The following is a 22215-nucleotide window of genomic DNA, read 5'->3' on the forward strand; positions in this document are numbered from 1 at the left end:
GGTGGAAAACGCAAAGAGCACGTCTCGTTCCACAAAGGAACTGGGGGGGCACTGGGACAAAAGGGAGGTACGAGGTATTGAACGTTCTGCAGCTGTAAGAATAACTTTTGTAACATGAGTGACCTGATTGTCGATGCTAGGAAATGAACGGTCATCAAATGTTGCTAGAGATGAGGAAAGTGTCCAATTGGCTTGGGAAAACTTCCAGTGTCTTGGGTGCATAGATGGCAGTTGTGGCTGTAATCGAAGGATACATGGAAAATGGTCACTCGAGTGTGTATCAGCAAGAGTGAACCATTCAAAGTGCCGAGCTAGCTGAACAGTACCAACCAAAAGGTCCAAATAAGAGAAGGTTGATGTGGAGGCAGACAAAAATGTAGTTTCCCCAGTGTTGGGGCAAACACTTGGTGGAAGAGGTCAATCAATAGGGAGCCTCTCTGACAAGAACACGGAGATCCCCAAAGCAGGTGGTGGGCATTGTAGTCCCCAACCAGCAAATAGGGGGGTGGGACCTGTCCAAGGAGATGAAAGAGATCGGCTCTTGCCTTTGGTGTGGACGATGTAATGTATATAGTACAAAGATAGAAGGTGTATCCAGAAAGGGAAAGACTTACAGCGACAGCTTGGAAGGAACTGTTTAAGGGGATTGGGTGATAATGGATAGTATCACGGAAAAGAAACACAATTCCCCTCTGTGCCAAAGTATCATCAACATAGGGGAGATCAAACCAGACTGACTGGAAATGAGGGAAGACAAAGAGACCATGGGGCAACAGCTTTGTCTCCTGAAGACGATCGAGGAGTGAATTCCGCGCATATTTCAATGGATAATTGACATAGGGTGGACAGAAAAGGAAAAAATCTCACCACAGTTGCCCTCAACTCAACGACCACTGAAAGCCGGCGGCCGATGGTGTGAAATGGCATTCAACCAAAGGCAGAAGATCCTGATTCATAGGTTGTTCGGGGGGCAGCTCCTGCCGCCAGTGATTGGCTGGTTGATCGGCCGCCAGTGGTGCGTCTCGACAACACAGAAGACGCTGGGTGGCACTGTAGAAGACACACGCCCTGGCGGAGAAGGAGAGGAACTTTGTTTCTTATGAGCCTTCTTGGAAGCAGGACATTTAGATGAGGGAGGAGTCATTGGTTGTGAGGTCTAGGTACGTAAAAAATCTTCGCGAGAAGGCTCTTTTTTTGGAAGTCTGGGTGTCTGATTTTGGGGCCCTTGATTTAGCAAGAGCCAATGAAGGTTGAGCCTTAGAGTGAGCGGGTGACAGTGGGGATGTTGAATTGGCAATCTTTGGGCTGGCTGATCTGACTACTATAGTGTTGAAGGTGAGATCACACGTTTGTGTGGCTACCTCCTTAGTAGGTCGAGGAGAGGCAACGACGTGTGCTATATTTACCCGCTGGGAGCACAGTGGACTTTTTACTTGCAAATAACTTGTGAGCAGCAAAGGTAGACACCTTTTCCTTCACTCGGATTTCCTGTATAATTTGTTTCTCTTTAAAAGTAGGGCAATCTCTAGAGGAAGCAGTGTGGTCACCCACGCAGTTGATGCTACGAGGGGATGGAGGTGGACAATCACCTTCATGGACATCCCTGCCACGTGTAGTGCATTTGGCCGTATTGGAACATGACTGGCTGGTGTGATTGAACTGCTGACACCAATAGCAACACGTGGGGTTGGGGACGTAAGGGCAAACTAAAATGATCTCATATCCCGTTTTAATGTTTGACGGAAGTTGAACTCTGTCAAACATCAAGAAGAGAGTGCAGGTTGGCACCAATTCCTTGTCAACATTTTTCATGACTATGTACGGCCATTATGCCCTGTTAAGAAAGGTCATTTTGAATGTCCTCGTTGGATAGTCAGTTGAGTGATCTTGTATAAACCACCCCGCATGATGAATTTAAAGTTCAGTACACTTCCACCTAGACAGGGAAGATGTGTAACAGTGTAGTTCAAAGCAATTTATGTGCCTGGAGGGCACTGTCTGTTTCTACTAACAAGGTGCCATTTCACGACCAGGAACAAGACTTTACAGGACCTGCAATTGCGTCAATGCCTTTCTGAATAATGAAAGGGTTGACTTTGTCAGACCAAGAAACAACTAGGAACTTTGGCACTGATGGAAGAATTGTCCATGGCTGAGACTCATGTAGCTCTCCCTTGTGGGCTGAAGTTGAAGAAGCAGAAGAAGCCATTGCGAAAGTATCTCCCATGATTACCGGCGTCTCCGATGGCCCGCTCCTTCCTAGTGGGGTCCCTCTCTGAGGGCACTCCTGCCATAGGTGATTCTCCACACCTCAGGTCACACATCCCAAGAAACAAATGGAGGGTCAATTGGCACGTTCGGAAGGTACCAGCTCAGGTAATCACCCCTCCCTGGGCCTGCCCTTTACCAGGGGGTACGCACGTGTTCTATACCCGGGGTGGGGAATTACACGTTACCCCATCACTGGCAACATATGGGAATGCATGGGTTGGCCTTCAGACACCCACAGGGAGGAAAGAAAGAAAAAAGGAGGGACAAAGAAAAGGAAAGAAGAGAAGAATTCTCAAATTCCGCAATGGAGAAGAAGGTAAAGAGAAGACTCGAGGAAAAGAGAAGGACAAAGTGAGGATAGAGACTTTCCAGTATAGAGAGAAAGGAAGAGAAACCACATCTTACAGTCACAAGTGTCTCCAAATGTAGGCACAAAACATACTCCCAAAGAGAGGTGGAATGAGAAGGGAAGGGGGGAGGGAAGGATTGGGTACAGGGAGGGATGTGGAAAGGGGAGGTATGCAGCCGGGAAAGGAAAAAGAGCTGCACTAGCTCAGGATACCATGCTCACCACCCACATATCCACAAAAGAGTTGTGGACCCCCCTGGGGGAAGTAGTTCTGCTGTGAACACACTACATGATCCCGGCAATAAACGGTGTTCGAAGCCAGTAAGAAACGTGACAGCGAATCCCACCTTATCGAATGTCTTAGAACCATCAGTGTGAAAGGTTGTGGCACCCTGGAACTCTGCAATAATGGCACAGACAAGGCACTGGAAAACCATAGGGAGCGACAGAGACCTTAGGACCCTGCAATAGATCAGTCCTAATCCGTCGTCTAGGCACCATCCAAACCATCCAATGGGGCGAGGAGGGGGGGGGGGGGGTTATGGGAGGAAAGACACAGGGTGTAGTCCAGTGACTGGAGATGGAGATCCCGACAGAGGTAAGTGAGACGTCTGCCAACCGCTAATCCCACCTGTGGGTGGGTGTTTTAGGAGGGAGGCATCCCTCACTGGCAAAGAGCACAGGTTACACAGAATGGTCAGGGAATTGGCACATGGCAAATGCGTAATGAACAAGGAGTTGGCTCTGTTGGATGTGTAGAGGGGGAATACCCGCTTCTGTGAGGAGACTATGAATAGGACTAGTGCTAAAGGCACCAACAGATAGATGCACCTCACAATGATGGACAGGGTCAAGGAGTTTCGAAGTGGAAGGAGCTGCTGAGCCATCAACCTGACTACCATAATCTAGTCTAGACAAGACAAGAGCGTGGTAAACATGGAGGAGAATGGAATGCTCTGCACCCCAAGATTTGTGGGCCAGGAGGCAGAGAGCATTATGCTTCCACATGCATGTAGTCTTGAGGTAGTGAATGTGGTGCACCCATGTCAGTTTCTTATCAAAAATAAGACCCAAGAAACGGGGCTGTGATACAACATCAAGGAGCTGGTTGCCTAAATAAGTTCTGGATCGGAGTGTACTGTGGGCGCCTTGTAGCTGGCGCTCAGCAGAGGCTACTAAGTGGGAGCTGCACCAGATGCAAAAATCATCGATGTATAATGCCGCGGTAATCAGAGGCCCAACAGAGGTCACTAGCCCATTGATGGCAATGAGGAAGTGTGTGACACTTACCACAGAACCCTGTGGGATACCATTCTGCTGAATCTGAGGGACACTGAATAAGTGCCAACTAGAACCCAGAAGATCTGGTGAGATAAAAACTCGCGGATAAAAATCTGAAGGGGATCACAGAAGCCCCAGTCATGGAGGGTAACTAAAATGTGATGGTACCAAGCCATGTCTTACACCTTATGTAGGTCAAAGAAGACCATGACAAGGTGCCGGCGGTGAGTAAAAGCCTGTTAGATGGCCGATTCCGGTCAGAGTAAATGGTCAGTTCGAGATCGCCCTGCCCAGAAGCCACATTGATACAGGGACAAAAGGCTCCAAGACTCTACTACCTAACACAATCTGAAGCTGACCATCTTTTAGAGCACTTTACAAAGTATATTGATCAGGCTAAATGGGCAGTAGCTGCCTAGAGACATTGGATTTTTCCCAGGCTTAAGGACGCGGATAACTGTACTGTCTTGCTATCGTTACAGAGAAGCACCCATGAGCCAAATGTCGTTGAAGACCCCAAGGAGCTGCTGCTTCTGGGGAACGTCCAAGTGTTGGATCATCTGGTTGTGGATGAAATCCAGGCCTGGAGTTGTGTCTTGTCAAGAGCTAAGAGCCTGCATCAATTCCCATTCAGAGAAGGGTGCATTATAGGGATCAACATGGTGCAGGATGAAACAGAGGGGGTTGTCTGTTCAACTCTGCATTTCTGCCGGAGAACGTTAGTAGGTGAGGAAGAGGACGCCAATGCCATCGCAAAGTGTGTTGCGAGGTGTTCTGTGCAGACCAATGGATAAGTGCACAGAGCACCTTGGAGGTTCAGGCCTCTGACAGTTGACTGTCGCTAGCGACCCAGAAGGCTATGGAGCTTGGACCAAACCTGCGATGAACAGGAAACCTAGCGCTCTCAGCATTCCCTTTTACTCCGCTTAACAATGTAACAAGCCTTAGCACAGAAACGCTTGAAAGTGAGGAGGTTAGTCTGATTGCTGTCGCTCAAATCGCTGCTCCGCCTGTCTACACTGCTGTACAGCGACTGCAACATCCTTGGTCCACGACGGTACCAGTCGATGACGAGGGGAGCCTGTGGATAGGGGGAGAGCAGTGCCAGCAGCATGAAGAATAGTGGCAGAAATGCCTTGCATGACTACATCAATGGAATTCGAGAGGGACATGTCAAAGTTCACAGCGGACATACAGAAAGGCCAATTGGCCCTGCGGAATGCCCAACTTGGGGTACCTGTCTGCGTGGCGGCAGCAGGGGGATGATAGAATCACCGGAAAGTGGTCACTGGTACAAAGGTCAGCATGGGATGACCAATGTAGGAAAACCAAAGGGGCAGGGGAGGAGATCGTAAGATCAATAGCAGAGAAGATGCCATGAGTTGCACTGAAGTGGGTATGGGAACCATAATTGAGGAGAGACAAATCAAGGTCCATTATAAGTTGGTCAATTACGGTACCCTTACCCGTTGAAGTGACACTCCCCCCCCATAGTTGATGGAGTCCACAAGGAGGAGAAATGGGGGAAGGAGTTGCTGGATTAAGGTAGACAGTTAAAAATAAGGAAATGGCCTACCTGGAGGGAGGTAGACATTGCAAATGGTGATTGCCAGAGTCATTTGCACTCTAACCAATATTGCTTCTAAGTTGGTACAGAGGAGGATCCAGTCACTAATGACATCAGAGCGAATCAAAGTGCAGACCCACCAGATGCTACCCCGGGGCCAGCACGGTTCTGACAGAATGCCCGATATAACCACAAAATGTTGGAGAGTTAACATCACAGAAATGCATTTCTTGAAGAACAAGACAGAACGCAGAATAGGAGAGGACAAGATGTTGCATTTCTGGTAGTTGACAATAGTATCTGTTGCAATTCCAATGGATGATCATGTCGCGAGAGTCCAAGATAGACACGAAGCCGAGGAGGAGGTCACGTCACTCTGGCAGCAGTCGTCACCAACAAGAATGGGGGTGACATCCATAAATAAGATGTCAGACTCAGGTTGTGAGGGGGGAGATGGCACCTCTGGGGGCACTGGGGCACCTTGTCTTGGGATTTCTGTTTCCTCTTCTTCTCCTCTTTCTGAAGGAGGAGGACAGGGCACAGGGGGAGTACAGGCTTCCTTAAGATCTGGAACTGAAAGAGAGCGGGCAACCTTGGGGCACACAGATGGTTCACCTCGTGGCCGAGTGGTGGTAAGAGTCTTCTGGCCTGAGAGATGCTAGGGAGAGGGGTCACTGAAGAGAGTCCGATCACTGGCAGATGCCGAACAAGTGGGGCACTGCTTCGGCCAGGGAGGGGGAGCGGCTCCCTGACAGAAGGTTGTGGGAACTGCAGGGGAGGGGGAGGGGAGAGAGGGACCGGACTGGGGTAAGGACGAGGGAGGAGGAGGAAATGAAGAAACAGAGGCAAAAGTTGAAGATAGTGGAGTGTCTCATTCTTTTGGCGAGCCTCAGCATAAAACAGGCGATCCAAGGACTTGTATTCTCGGATCTCCTTTTCTCTCTTGTAAGCCGTGCAATCTGGCAAGCGAGAGGAGTTGCGATCAGCACAACTGACACACAGGTGGGGGAACACAGGGGCTTCCCCCACGGAGTGGGTGGCCACAGTCACCACACAAAGGGTCCTCCATACAGCTGGAAGACATACACTTAAACACAAGCACCAAAAGCACCGCATAGGTGGAGGGACGTACGGCTTCACATCAAATCTGTAGCACATAACCTTGACCACCTCTGGGAGGGTATCCCCCTCGGAAGCCAGAATGAAGGCACTAGTATCGGTGCTTTTGTCTTTGCGACCCTTCTGCACACGTCGAACAAAATGAATGCCATGCTGTTCCAGATTAGCCAGGAGTTCCTCATCAGTTTGCAGGATGAGGTCCCTATGAAATATCACTCCCTGGACAATATTCAGAGACTGGTGAAGAGTAACAGGTACTGGGACATTGTCAAGACGATCACAGGCACCAAGAGCTGCGGATTGAGTGGCAAAAGAAGCTTTGATCAACAGGGAGCCCGACTACATCTTACTAAGAGACTCCACTCCACCAAACTTGTCCTTGGTATTTTCCACGAAAAACAATGACTTTGTGGCGGTGAATGTGTCCCCAACCATCCTAGTACAGACGAGGCAATGGGGAAAGGGTTTCCTCCCGAGATGGCGAGCCTGGCCCTTCTCTGGAGGTGTAGCCATGGAAGGAAAGATTGCTAGGTCATACGAAGCAGCATTCAATGATCTTTCACCATTCGACGAAACGGCCATTTAAGGACAGTCAGATTTTCGCTGCTTGGTACACTTCACGTGCCAAGAATCCACACTGATACCATCCACTCTGACCAGGGGCTCTCCCCATGGGCCCCACCCAGCTACAGAAAGGGCCATCTGGCACAGCAGCCGTTGCCAGGAGATGTGGTGCTCCAAGGAGATAAGCAACTACTCCTTGGCATACATGGGGAGGGAACAGCTCAGGTATCATTAATGTGATCCCTGTGTTGTCAGGGGGCTCAGCCACATGGGTACAAAACATCCCCACCACATGGACTGGCTACATGTACTGATGACATCACAGGATGGAAGGGAGGCTACAGCGGGGAAGGGAGAGAGAAGGGAGGAGGAGAGGAAACCACAATGTAGATGCTAGGGAGGGAGTTCTTCCCCAAATGGCTCACACTAAAAACAGGAAACTTTGAAGGGGAGGTCAAACCTCAAATGGGGACCTAAATGCCAGAAAGGACAGAAGAACATGCAGAAGGAACAAAATTGCAACCAATACAGGAAACTGGGTGGACAGCTAGGGCGATGTAAATCGGTACACCAAGGAAGGGCAAGGAGGGGGCAAAGAGGAAGGAGCGAGGATAGGGAGGGAGCGCAGGGTGAAGGAAATGCAGCTAGGGAAGAAAGAATTGGCGCTATAGCTCCTGGCCCCATGTGCACCATACACAAACTCGCGAAGGAATCTTGAGCCCCCTGGGGAGAATTGTGGAGTGATGTCGCAGTTGTTAACAGTATGTAGCCCTGGCACATGAAGCCTAGCACGCTGGGGGAAGAGAAGGTAGCAGCATTACAAACAAGCCCAACCAGGCTGACATGGGCAAACAACACAGTTGTAGGCAGCAGGAACAGTGAACGCCACTTCCTTTGTCTTTTGTATAACATGAGTGGGTGGCCTGCAAGGGGTTGGCCTCTTGCCATAGATACAATGAAAAAGGTCACATAGCAGCAGTCTATTGACAACTGCCCCCCTTTCCCCCAAGGTGTCATTGCAGGATTTAATAGACTTTGATATTCACCATTTTCTGCACGCCAGAACAAACATTTCAATGAAGTGTTTGTAATGGATAAGCCATTAATCCTACAAGTTGGCACAGGGGCCACTGTGTCCCTACTCTACTCAACAGACGTACGCCAAGCTAGGAACCCCACCATTTGCACACATCACGTGTCAATTGGTAAGCTATAACAAACTGCAGATTTCTACTCACTACCAATTCACGGCCAACACAGTTTACAAGTCAGTTGTCAATCCCATTACATACCTGATGGTTAACAATGCAAGTACTGAAGAAATGTTTGGGTTAGATGCCTTTACTACATTTTAATGTTCTAATTGTGGATGCAGTGCATCTGGTATCAGACCAACACATTATCATGAATTGGATTCCTTGAGTTCTGATTTTGCACATCTGTTGGCCCCGGGATTAGGTTGTGCAAACAATTTCAATTTCATGGCACACATCATCCTCAAACCCTCTGCCTGCTCAAACTTTTTTTTGAAGTAGCCAGTGCCAGGAGCTTTATGCAACCAGGTTCAGATGGAGCTCAACAGCTTAATGTCATTGGAAGAGATTAGGCAAATTTCCTCAAGTGAATGGAATATGCCCTCAGTGATCGTGAAGAAGCTGCCTGATCAGCTTCAGCTTTGTGGCACCTTCAAGGTCACTATTAATGCACACCTTGCCCAGGGGAGTTGCTTACAAAGTTGGCTGCGTGGTCAATTCTTTTTGAAAATCAACTTGTCCAAAGTCTACATTCAGATTCTGTTGGATTGATTGGTTGGATTAAAAGAGGGGGAAGGGACCAAACTACGAGGTCATCAGTTCCTCGTTTCGAATAAAACAAACGAGACTGACAACACAAAATGGAATGAAAGGAAAAATCACAAGAACGAAGAAGGGCAACAAACGTGTAAATGGACAAAAGAGGGACAATAAAACAACAGAAACGCAAAAAACAAGAGGAAAAGAGTGAAACAACAGTGCAGATGACCATGGCTGACTGACCATGAATAAAAAGGAGAAGCCAGCCACTCTGCAACACATTAAAACCCCCAAAAGCACTAGGGTGGAGGACACAGAGGCACAAAGGACATGTGCAAAAACTTAGGCTAGATCAAATGATAAACCACTCCCCACCCCTCACGAATAAAACGTAAAACTAAATCAGCCAATGAGGTGTTATCAGATAAAATTAGCAGTAAGATTCAGTCGCTGGGCAGTCAAAGTGGGACAGTGCACCAGAAGGTGGGCCACTGTCAACCGGGTGCCGCACCAACACTGAGGCGGGTCTTCACGGTGCAGGAGGTAACCATGGGTCACCCAAGCATGGCCGATGCGGAGCTGGCAGAGGACAACTGATTCCCAGTGAGAGGCCCGCATGGAAAACTTGCGCACCTTTGTAGTCTCCTTAATGACACACGGTTTGTTGTGTGTACTGCTATGCCATTCCCTCTCCCAAAGCTGAAAAACCCTGCGGCATAAGTCAAAATGCAGGTCAGGTTCAGAGATGCCCATCTCCCGAAGCGGTTTCTGCGTCACCTGTTTGGCCAGCCTGTCGGCAGGTTCATTGGCAGGGATTCCGTCATGTCCTGGGGTCCACACAAACACCACGGAATGGCGGGACTGTTCCAGGGCGTAGATGGACTCCTGAATGGATGCTACCAGAGGCTGGCGAGGGTAGCACTGGTCGATATCTTGTAGGCTGCTCAATGAGTCAGTACACTCGCCAGGGCAAGAGCGGATGTACTCAACAGCACGACATATGCCCGCCAGCTCTGCAGTGAAAACACTGCAGCCAACTGGCAAGGAGTGCTACTCAACATGTCCTACATGAACATGTAGGAAGTCTACGTGACCATCAGCCATTGAGCCGTCTGTGTAAACCACGTCAGAGGCCCGGAAGACGTCAAAAATCGAGAGGAAGTGACAGGGGAGAGCAGTGGGGTTAATGGAGTCCTTAGGGCCATGCAAAAGGTCCAGACGAAGCAGCAGCAGCCGAAGTGTACACCATGGAGGCATATGTTAACGGACTGCAAGTAGAGGTGGTAAAGGGAAGGACTCCAGTTCGGAGAGAAAGGACCGCACATGAACCGCAATCGTCAGCCACAATCTGAGCCGCCAATGCAGGAGATGGACTGCTGGAGGCGGGAAAAGGAGACGGTAATTCGGATGCTCAGGGGAACTATGAATGTGTGCTGCGTAACTGGCGAGGAGTTGCGCACGTCTGATCCGCAGTGGAGGGACACCAGCCTCCACCAGTACGCTGGTCACCGGACTCATGCTAAAAGCTCCTGTAGCTAATCGAACGCCACAGTGGTTCACAGGGTTGAGTAAATTCAATGCTGAAGGCACTGCCGAACCATAAACCACACTCCCATAGTCAATTCGGGATTGGGCAAGGGCTCTGTAGAGCTGCAGCAGCGTACAGCGATCTGCACCCTAATTTGTGTTGCCCAAGCAACTGAGGGCGTTGAGGTGCTGCCAGCACTTCCACTTAAGCTGACGAAGATGAGGGACCCAAGTCAATCAAGCATCGAAAACCAGTCCTAGGATTTCATATGTCACCACTATAATGAGTAGATTGTCATTAGGATAAAGTGTGGGTTCTGGATGAACGGTACCACGCAGACAGAAGTGCACGACAGACAACTTTGCGGCTGGAAACTGGAATCCATGGGCTAGAGCCCATGACAGCACCTTGTGGATGGCTCAATAGTACTGGAGCAGCAGTATGAAATGCAGAAGTCGTCTGCATACAGAGAAGGTGAGACGGAATCCCGACAACTGCTGCTAGACCGTTAATGGCCATTAATACACCCTCAATACAGAGCCCTGCGGGACTCCATTCTCCTGGATATGGATGGAACTATGGGAGTCACCAACTTGGACACGGAAAGTACAGAGCGACAGGAAGTTTTGGACAAAAATCGGGAGTGGTCCCCGGAGACCCCACTCATACAACATGGCAAGGATATGACGTCAGCAAGTCATGTCGTATACTTTACATAAGTCAAAAAAAGACAGTAATCAGGTGTTGCCGTCTGGAAAAGGCTGTTCGGATGGCAGACTTGGACACAAGATTATCAGTGGTAAAGCAACCAGATTTGGAGCCAGTAGGCCACGTGACTCCAGGACCCAACCTAACTGCTGACATACCATACGTTCCAGCAGCTTACAAGGAACGTTGGTGAGGCTGATGGGCTGATAGCTATCCACATCAAGCAGGTTTTTACTGGGTTTGAGCACCGGAATGGTGGTGCTCTCCTGCCGCTGCGACTGAAAGACGCCTTCGCACCAGATCCGGATGAAGATGACGAGAAGATGTCGCTTGTATTCAGATGGCTGTGGATGCAATCAGGCCCAGGAGCTGTGTTGGGGCAATGTGCAAGGGCATTGAGGGGCTCCAACACTGTAAATGGGGCGTTATAGGATTCACTATGGCATGTAGTGAATGAGAGGATGTTCCCTTCCAGCCGCTGTTTGAGTGTGCAAAAGGCAGGGGGGTAATTCTCTGATGCAGAGGCTCGAGCAAAGTGTTCGGCAATCGCATATGCGTCGGTACATAACTCACCATTTATGGAAACACCGGGGACAGCTTTTGGGGCCTGGTAACCGAAAAGACGTTTGATCTTTGCCCAGACTTGGGAAGGTAACATGTGGCACCCAATGGTTGAGACGTATCACTCCCAACACTCCTTCTTCCGTTGTTTGATAAGGTAGCGAACACAGGCACGGAGCCGTTTAAAGGCTATGACGTGCTCCAGGGAAGGGTGCCACTTATGCCGCTGTAGAGCTCGCAAATACTCCTTAATTGCTTCAGCGACTTCCAGCTACCACCAAGGGACTGCCTTACGCCTCAGGCACCTAAAGAGTGAGGCATCATGTTTTCTGTCGCAGAAACAATTGTGCTAGTCACCTGCTCAACCATCACATCTATGTTACCATGTGGGGAGATTCAACGGTGTGACAGCAGAGGTGAAAGTTTCCCAGTCTGTCTTGTTTAAAACCCATATGGGCAGGCATCCGTGGGCCTGACGCAGGTGTAGTAACAGGAAAATGGGGAAATGGTCACCCCCACACGTGTCGTCATGTGTTCTAGAGTGGATACATGGGAGAAGGCCAGGACTGCAAACTGAGAGATCAATGGTTGAATACGTGCCATGTGCCACACCAAAATTTGTGGGGTACCTGTATTTAAGAGGCAGAGGTCAAGATGTGACAGTAAATTTTTGGCATCTATGCCTCAGCCAGTAAGCACAATGCCACCCCACTAGGGGTTATGGGCATTAAAATCTCCCAGAAGTAGGAAAGGTTTAGGGGGTTGACCAATCAGTACAGCCAATGCATTGAGGGGTACTGTACCATCTGGATGAAGATATACATTGCAGACAGTTATTTACTGCGTTGTCCTTGTCCGGATAGCGACAGCTTCAAGAGGGGTTTGAAGGGGCACAGGTTCACTGCATACTGAGTTGAGGACATAGATGCAAACTCTACCTCACACTCTATTATAGCTGCTACAGTTCCTGTACTACCCCTTGTAACCGCAGAGGGCAGGGTTCCACATTGCCGGGAACCAGGTTTCCTGGAGGGCAATGCAGAAAGCATGTGTAAAGCTTAACAGTTGCTGAAGGTAGGCCAGGTGGTGGAAAAACTGCCGCAATTCTGCTGGAGCTGACGTGATTGAGGCTGGGAAGGCATAGAACATTGAATGAGGCAGTTTATGCCTCCGTCACCTGCTGCCACTGATTTATTTCCTGAGCAGTCTGTATCCATGGTGTCTGAGGGTCTGGGGACATCTAGGTCCTCAGCAGATGCCAGAATCTCCACCTCATACTCAGAAGCAGAGCTGGTAGGTAGCGGTGGTGTGGGTGCCACCGCAAGTACCTTGGGCTTGAGGGTCTTCTTTTAGGATTTCTCTCACTGCTCCTTGGGTTTCTCCGGCTGGGAGAGCTTAACTGATTCAGTCTGCAGGAGTGAGGATGATCGTGAAGCCCTATTACCAGCTACTTTTAGGCACTTCAGACACTGGTTGGAGTCATCTTTCCCACTAGCAGAAAGCTGGGAAGGGAGTGACCCAAGGGATCCCTTCCTAGCCAGAGGTGCCGAAGACGACTTACGCTTCTCTGGCTTTGAAGTGAAGACTAGTGTCCCTGATGGTAGGTGGTGTGGGAACAACAGGGAGAGAAGTGGCCCCACCATCAAGGGGGCAGGTGTAGACTTCCAGTTCGGAGAGCTGACCAGAATTCGCCTAACGGATGGGGCTTCAACTGTTCTCGTAGCGTCGTCAGAAGAGGTGGTCATAGTCACAGGATATAGATGCTCAAATTTCCTCTTAGTCTCAGTGTAGGTCATTCAGCCCAGGGTCTTTTATTCAACGATTTTTCTTTCGCACTGTAAAATGCTGCAGTCTGTGTCAACTGCGGAGAGCATCATTCCCCTTGCTCACCAGATGGGAGGCAGTGCACGTAGAGTATTGGGATGTGATGGACGACCATAATCTCGACATGTGATGCTCGAAGTACAGCAGGAAGACATATGGCCTAACTTCCAGCACTTAAAGCACCACATGAGGGGGAGGGATATATGGCTTTACATCACAGAGGTAGACCGTCAACTTGACCTTCTCTGGCAATGTACCATCCTCGAAGGCCAAGATGAAGGCACCGGTAGCAACGTGATTATCCCTCGGTCCCCGATAAATGCGCCGGACAAAATTAATGCCTAGTCACTCTAAATTGGCGCGCATTTTGTTGTCAGACTGCAAAAGAAAGTCCCTGTGGAATATAATACCCTAGACCATATTAAAGTTCTTATGGGGCGTGATTGTAATGGAAACACCCCCAGCATGTCTCAAGTGAGTAATGCCCATGACTGGGCAGAGGATGCAGTTTTTATAAAGACTGACCCTGACTGCATTTTGGACAAGCCCTGCACCTCCCAAAACTTGTCCTTAAAAAAAAAAAAAAAAAAAAAAAAAAAAAAAAAAAAAAAAAAAAAAAAAAAAAAAAAAACCCTGAAGGGAAATGGCAGCAAGAGAGGGGAAGAAAACCAATGTGCACTCCGTGTGCATACCGGGGGGAGTCATTCCAGATGTGGAAAGGGTCCTTCCTGATGCCATGAAGGGTACAGGGTGCACCCATCTCCAGGTGGTTGCTCATGTCGGCACCAATGATGTGTGTCGCTATGGATCCGAGGAAATCCTCTCTGGCTTCCGGCGGCTATCTGATTTGGTGAAGACTGCCAGTCTCGCTAGCGGGATGAAAGCAGAGCTTACCATCTGCAGCATCGTCGACAGGACTGACTGCGGACCTTTGGTACAGAGCCGAGTGGAGGGTCTGAATCAGAGGCTGAGACGGTTCTGCGACCGTGTGGGCTGCAGATTCCTCGACTTGCGCCATAGGGTGGTGGGGTTTCGGGTTCCGCTGGATAGGTCAGGAGTCCACTACACGCAACAAGCGGCTACACGGGTAGCAGGGGTTGTGTGGCGTGGGCTGGGCGGTTTTTTAGGTTAGATGGCCTTGGGCAAGTACAGAAAGGGCAACAGCCTCAACGGGTGCGGGGCAAAGTCAGGACATGCGGGGACCAAGCAGCAATCGGTATTGTAATTGTCAACTGTCGAAGCTGCGTTGGTAAAGTACCAGAACTTCAAGCGCTGATAGAAAGCACCGAAGCTGAAATCGTTATAGGTACAGAAAGCTGGCTTAAGCCAGAGATAAATTCTGCCGAAATTTTTACAGAGGTACAGACGGTGTTTAGAAAGGATAGATTGCATGTAACCGGTAGTGGAGTGTTCGTCGCTGTTAGTAGTAGTTTATCCTGTAGTGAAGTAGAAGTGGATAGTTCCTGTGAATTATTATGGGTGGAGGTTACACCCAACAACCGAACTAGGTTAATAATTGGCTCCTTTTACCGACCTCCCGACTCAGCAGTTTTAGTGGCAGAACAACTGAGAGAAAATTTGGAATACATTTCACATAAATTTTCTCAGCATGTTATAGTCTTAGGTGGAGATTTCAATTTACCAGATATAGACTGGGACACTCAGATGTTTAGGACGGGTGGTAGGGACAGAGCATCGAGTGACATTATACTGAGTGCACTATCCGAAAATTACCTCGAGCAATTAAACAGAGAACCGACTCGTGGAGATAACATCTTGGACCTACTGATAACAAACAGACCTGAACTTTTCAACTCTGTATGTACAGAACAGGGAATCAGTGATCATAAGGCCGTTGCAGCATCCGTCAATATGGAAGTTAATAGGAATATAAAAAAAAGGGAGGAAGGTTTATCTGTTTAGCAAGAGTAATAGAAGGCAGATTTCAGACTACCTAACAGATCAAAACGAAAATTTCTGTTCCGACACTGACAATGTTGAGTGTTTATGGAAAAAGATCAAGGCAATCGTAAAATGCGTTTTAGACAGGTACGTGCCGAGTAAGACTGTGAGGGACGGGAAAACCCACCGTGGTTCAACAACAAAGTTAGGAAACTACTGCGAAAGCAAAGAGAGCTCCACTCCAAGTTTAAACGCAGCCAAAACCTCTCAGACAAACAGAAGCTAAACGATGTCAAAGTTAGCGTAAGGAGGGCTATGCGTGAAGCGTTCAGTGAATTCAAAAGTAAAATTCTATGTACCGACTTGACAGAAAATCCTAGGAAGTTCTGGTCTTATGTTAAATCAGTAAGTGGCTCGAAACAGCATATCCAGACACTATGGGATGATGATGGCATTGAAACAGAGGATGACATGCGTAAAGCTGAAATACTAAACACCTTTTTCCAAAGCTGTTTCACAGAGGAAGACCGCACTGCAGTTCCTTCTCTAAATCCTCGCACAAACGAAAAAATGGCTGACATCGAAATAAGTGTCCAAGGAATAGAAAAGCAACTGGAATCACTCAATAGAGGAAAGTCCACTGGACCTGACGGGATACCAATTCGATTCTACACAGAGTACGCGAAAGAACTTGTCCCCCTTCTAACAGCCGTGTATCGCAAGTCTCTAGAGGAACGGAGGGTTCCAAATGATTGGAAAAGAGCACAGATAGTCCCAGTCTTCAAGAAGGGTCGTCGAGCAGATGCGCAAAACTATAGACCTGTATCTCTGACGTCGATCTGTTGTAGAATTTTAGAACATGTTTTTTGCTCGCGTATCATGTCGTTTTTGGAAACCCAGAATCTACTCTGTAGGAATCAACATGGATTCCAGAAACAGCTATCGTGTGAGACCCAACTCACTTTATTTGTTCATGAGACCCAGAAAATATTAGATACAGGCTCCCAGGTAGATGCTATTTTTCTTGCCTTCCGGAAGGCGTTCGATACAGTTCCGCACTGTCGCCTGATAAACAAAGTAAGAGCCTACGGAATATCAGACCAGCTGTGTGGCTGGATTGGAGAGTTTTTAGCAAACAGAACACAGCATGTTGTTATCAATGGAGAGACGTCTACAGACGTTAAAAGTAACCTCTGGCGTGCCACAGGGGAGTGTTATGGGACCATTGCTTTTCACAATATATATAAATGACCTAGTAGATAGTGTCGGGAGTTCCATGCGGCTTTTCGCGGATGATGCTGTAGTATACAGAGAAGTTGCAGCATTAGAAAATTGTAGCGAAATGCAGAAGATTTGCAGCGGATAGGCACTTGGTGCAGGGAGTGGCAACTGACCCTTAACATAGACAAATGTAATGTATTGCGAATACATAGAAAGAAGGATCCTTTATTGTATGATTATATGATAGCGGAACAAACACTGGTAGCAGTTACTTCCGTAAAATATCTGGGAGTATGCATGCGGAACGATTTGAAGTGGAATGATCATATAAAAGTAATTGTTGGTAAGGCGGGTACCAGGTTGAGATTCATTGGGAGAGTGCTTAGAAAATGTAACCCATCAACAAAGGAGGTGGCTTACAAAACACTCGTTCGACCTATACTTGAGTATTGCTCATCAGTGTGGGATCCGTACCAGATCGGTTTGACGGAGGAGATAGAGAAGATCCAAAGAAGAGCGGCGCGTTTCGTCACAGGGTTATTTGGTAACCGTGATAGCATTACGGAGATGTTTAATAAACTCAAGTGGCAGACTCTGCAAGAGAGGCGCTCTGCATCGCGGTGTAGCTTGCTCGCTAGGTTTCGAGAGGGTGCGTTTCTGGATGAGGTATCGAATATATTGCTTCCCCCTACTTATACCTCCCGAGGAGATCACGAATGTAAAATTAGAGAGATTAGAGCGCGCACGGAGGCTTTCAGACAGTCGTTCTTCCCGCGAACCATACGCGACTGGAACAGGAAAGGGAGGTAATGACAGTGGCACGTAAAGTGCCCTCCGCCACACACCGTTGGGTGGCTTGCGGAGTATAAATGTAGATGTAGATGTAGATCATGAAAGATTCCCCACCAGCTCTCGAACATACAAGGTACTGAGGTGCATAAGATCCGCTGCCATCCTTAGCCAGATGTTCCTCCCATGGTGTGGGAGGGTAACGATTGGGGTCGTCATCCTGTGCATTGAATTGAGCTCATGAACGCTTAGAGACTGCTGGTGTGTGATCACCAGCAAGTGATGACGTGTTACGCTTCATCGCGCGTCATCCGCCCTGATGCCACCCACTCTGACCAGGGGCCCTCCCCACGGGCGCCAGCCAGCCGCAGAATGGAGATTGCCGAGAGTCCCGATGCCCCAGGGTGACAGACATCTACTCCTTGGCATACGTGGGGAGTCAACGGCGCAGGCATCAGCAGATCGATCCCTGTGTTGTCAGGGGGCTACAATGAACAGTGTACAAGGCGGCCCCACCACAATTGACTGGCTACTGTGCTGGATATCAGGTGTGAACAAGTCCATGGTCATCGTCGGCGCAGAAAGTGACACTGTGTAGTGCATGGTGGAAAACACACCCAGAAATTATCCTCACCCAAGAGATGGAGAATGAGTGGGACTGCAATGCGATGACAAGAAAGCAGGCTACAGATATCAAGGCACAATGGATACGATGCACCACGTAAGGTGCCCTTGGCCTATTGGCTCGCTCTTCGAAATAATTTTGAAGAATGGAGGTCAAACCCTACAGGGGACCATCATGTAAAGGCCGAAACATGTGAGACTCCTTTTAGTAGCCTCTTTCGACAGGCAGGAATACCTCGGGCTTATTCTTACCCCCCCCCCCCCCCCCCCCGGCCCGCAGGGGAGGGGGGGATTCTGTTGGATGAGGCATCAAAACAGTTGCTTGTGGTTAATGCGCCTTTTTGCCTCTGTCAATGGCTAATGTTTCAGGTGACTAGTGTGCCAGGCGTCTTTCAAAGCATTTTAGAACAGGTTACAATGGCTGTCCCTCATTGCATTAACTATCTTGATGATATCATTGTGACAGTTGCTACCATGGAGGATTACCTATGTAACCTCTGTGTTTTATTTCATGTTCTATAGGCCACAGGCCTCAAATGAAATCTCATGAAGTCTCAGTTTTTACAGCATCGCATTGTCTGCATCATGAAATTTCATCGTAAGGCGTGCGTCTGATGGAACAACATGTCACTATTGTTATGGCTTTACCCCATCTACAAGACCTAGAGGCATTCCTCAGTAAAGTGGCATACTATCACAATTTTATTCCTATAGTGGCTACTCATGCCCAGCCCTTGCAGCTATTGTTCTGAAACGTGCTCCTTCTGTTTGGTCTGCACCTTCGTGAGAGTGCTTTTGTGCAACTTATGGATAGTCTTTGCTCTGTGCTATGTCTTGCCACATTTCAATCCAGCAAATATTTGGTCCCGGCCGCAGATGCATCCTAGTATGTGTGGGGGTGGTCCTGACCCATTGCCATTTGGATGGCTCCTAACAGCCTATTGCCTTTGCAACATTATTTTCATGTGGAAAAAAGTTCTTGCTAGTGTCTATGCCTTCAAAAAAATTCATGTGTTCTTGTACGGTGTAAAATTTCATTTAATTACTGACCACAAGCCCTTGGTTTTCCTGTTTAGCCTGTCGGCATCTTTACCAGATAAAGCAGGTCATCGTCTACAGCAGGGGTTCCCAACAAAATTTTCTCGAGCTGTTGCCATGTTTTCGCATTTCACATCTAAGATTGACTCACGGCACACTACCAGAACCAGTTGTGCCCCTTTCTTCGCCAGTGCTAGCCACTCTAGAGGAGGATGGGGGAGGGGGGGGGGGGGGGAGGGAAGTTGGCCTAATCATACCCGCCTACCTGGCAGTTGGGGTTTTGTCAGCACCAATGGTGGGTTTGCTTCCTGTAGCAGGTGTTAATGCCTCCCACTGTGCTGAGCAGGTGCTGCCATCAGCAGGGACAGATGCTGTGACTCCATCTCTCTAATCCATCACCATCACTGCCCATTGCAGGTCCCTCACCGTGGACTGTGACATCCCAATGGCACCCGCCCCGTGTTGTCAGTCCTATCCACTGGTCACTGTGGAGTCTAGGGGTGTGCCTTACTCCAACTCACTTTCATCTGTATGTGTCAGTTTGGTTGGATCAGGAACTTCACGTGCCTTTGGCTGCTGCCCCTGGTTCCCAACAATGAGCACAAAATGGTGATGGCTAAAATGACAATGCCCAGTACGCAACCTAAATAAAATGATCATGGGCCGAGAGGGGGTCTGCCCAGCCACTGGGAGAGGTTTAATTCCCCAGAGCTTGTTCCTATAAAGGGAAGACCAGTGGTGATGCCGAAGTCACTCCACTTGCTGACAGATGGCAACACGGAGATCACCGGAAGGAATGGAAGAACTAGTGGGCCGAGGTAAAAGGACTGCAGCCTCGGCAGCAGCGTCAGTTGGCCTCTGTCTCTGGCACGATGTACACTTAATGTATGCAAATATTTTATCCTATGACTCCTGTCATAATTTTATGCTGGTGAGAGCCTCTACCTGGGGGCATTTACCAGTGAGCATTCATTCTAAAGTACGCTAAATGTAATATAGCTGCTATCTAATGCCATGGCTTGGGCTAATTCCTGTTTTTGTCAATTTTAGATATGACAACAGCCACTTGGCTTCAGCTATTCTAATGCACTAATCACGTGATTTAACAAGGCCCACTCCTTATGAAGAAGATATTTCTAAAAATATCAAAATCAAGGTCAAGGGCTACTAAACCTCTTTTTGCAACTGGTTGGCTGATTTTTTTCTACCTCTTCAGCATCAGCAGCCTCATTTCCCCTCAGACCGACGTGGTCACGAACCCACATAAGCATCACAGTGGCGCCCTCAAAAGTGAGCAAATGGAAGCTTTTTTGGACCTGTTCCACTACAGGATGGACTGTGTACAACACACAGAGTCTGTGAAGGGCACTGAGAGAATCACTGCATATGACAATTGAAAAGCCTGTGTAGCCGGATGTACTGTGTGGCCTGGTACAGGGTGAAGAGTTCTGCTGTAAATACAGAGCAGTGTTACAGAAGCTGATGCCGAAAATCGTCAGTGCCAATGACGAAGGCACACCTCACACCATGGTCAGTCCAAGACACCTCCGTGTACATAAAGGTACTATCACTAAGTTCTGTGCAAAGGTCGAGAACTTGCAGCAATAATCGAATCTGGAGTAGTTTCCTCAGGAAGCCAATGAAAGTCTAGAGTGAACACGGGCTGCCACATGAAGCCAACGTGCTGAAGGGTTCACACCCATTTTGGAAGTGGCAGGTAGCGTGAAGTTAAGCTGCCGGAGCAGTAGCCGAAAGTGAACTCCAGGAGGTAACCGAGAATAAGGATGCACCCCATACTGGTAGTCAACGAAATCTATTTTGAAAATTATTTATTTTATCACAGGCACTCCAAACTCTTTACTCTTGTTTATTTATGTCCATCCATTTGTCTTCAACTGCCCTAAATATAAAAACCTCATTAACTGGTTCAATGACTTTACTTATTGTTTGTAATGCTTTTCCAAAATGTTGATTATACATAAATTTTGTGGTAATTATAATTGATATTCAAGCCTATTTTCAACGTTGCTATACTAAGTTCTTCCATTCGTTGTGAAGTTTGTTGACACTAGGGGCAAACAATACACTGTCATCAGCAAAAGCAAGGCAGTTCAGATGTTTTCCCTTAAATCCTCTCAGTTTCAGTAAGGTAATCGAAATTTCTGCTATGGTGCTTGGAATCATTTTGATGATATGGAACGTCCTTGTCTCAATCTTCTTTCTATCCTAAATTTTCTACTATCTTCATGAAGTTTAATGCCAACTGTAGTATTGGCACATACTTTACTCAGTAAACGAATACAGGTCAAGCCAATTTGTTGTTTCTCAAAGGCTTAATGAACCCATATATTGCAGAAAAAGTTATAATTCATACTTACTGCTCCAGTATATAATTTTCTTAATAACTGAAGTGGCTGTAGGAATACTCTTATGTCAAGGATGGTCAAGCAATTACGCTAGTGCAACAACAAATAGCCTCGTATCTTCGATGTGACAACACTGGCCAAGTACAACACTATGCAAGCATAGGTAGAGTAAACTCTTGATGATATTATGTAAAGTTGCATCCAGTGAGCCATTGTGGAGGGGACAGCCAAGTCCACCAACCAATATTGGACATGTGACATCCATCACTTCAATCTCAGGCCTGGTGAAACATTTACTGTCACAGTACCCTTTAAGAGTCCACCACTGTCACCTCCAACTTAGAGTAGTTGTAATGACAACATGGCTCCAATCCAGTGTGGCCTAACTCCACTAACTTTCCCTAATAAATGTATTAACTGTCTATTATATGAAGTCCTGCTGGTGTCTGTCTGCTTGCATGCTCCAAATGCCGATACCTAATTCCGCTACGGCAGTGTCATGCTACTCTGGTGCTGCCACTGTAGAAACACCTACTGAACCCATTCATTTGCCGGGTAATGGAGTGGCTGCTCAAACACCACTGCCTCACCAGTTACTGTCATCCGTTGTGACACCTGTGGCCTTGTTGGGCTAAAATCTAGATGGTTCCATTAAAATCCGGCCCTGTAAGTCAGCTGTCAATAGCACTATTCCTTTGACATTTGGGTCA

General features: G+C 48.0%; 1 protein-coding gene across 2 annotated transcripts in view; it reads right to left on the reverse strand.

Moving 5' to 3' along the window:
• LOC124721830 (succinate-semialdehyde dehydrogenase, mitochondrial) overlaps nt 1-22215 on the reverse strand; it is a 227772-nt gene that overhangs the window by 157935 nt on the left and 47622 nt on the right. The window lies entirely within an intron of this gene.

This window comes from Schistocerca piceifrons, chromosome X (genome assembly GCF_021461385.2).
Source record: "Schistocerca piceifrons isolate TAMUIC-IGC-003096 chromosome X, iqSchPice1.1, whole genome shotgun sequence".
Classification (NCBI taxonomy): domain Eukaryota; kingdom Metazoa; phylum Arthropoda; class Insecta; order Orthoptera; family Acrididae; genus Schistocerca; species Schistocerca piceifrons.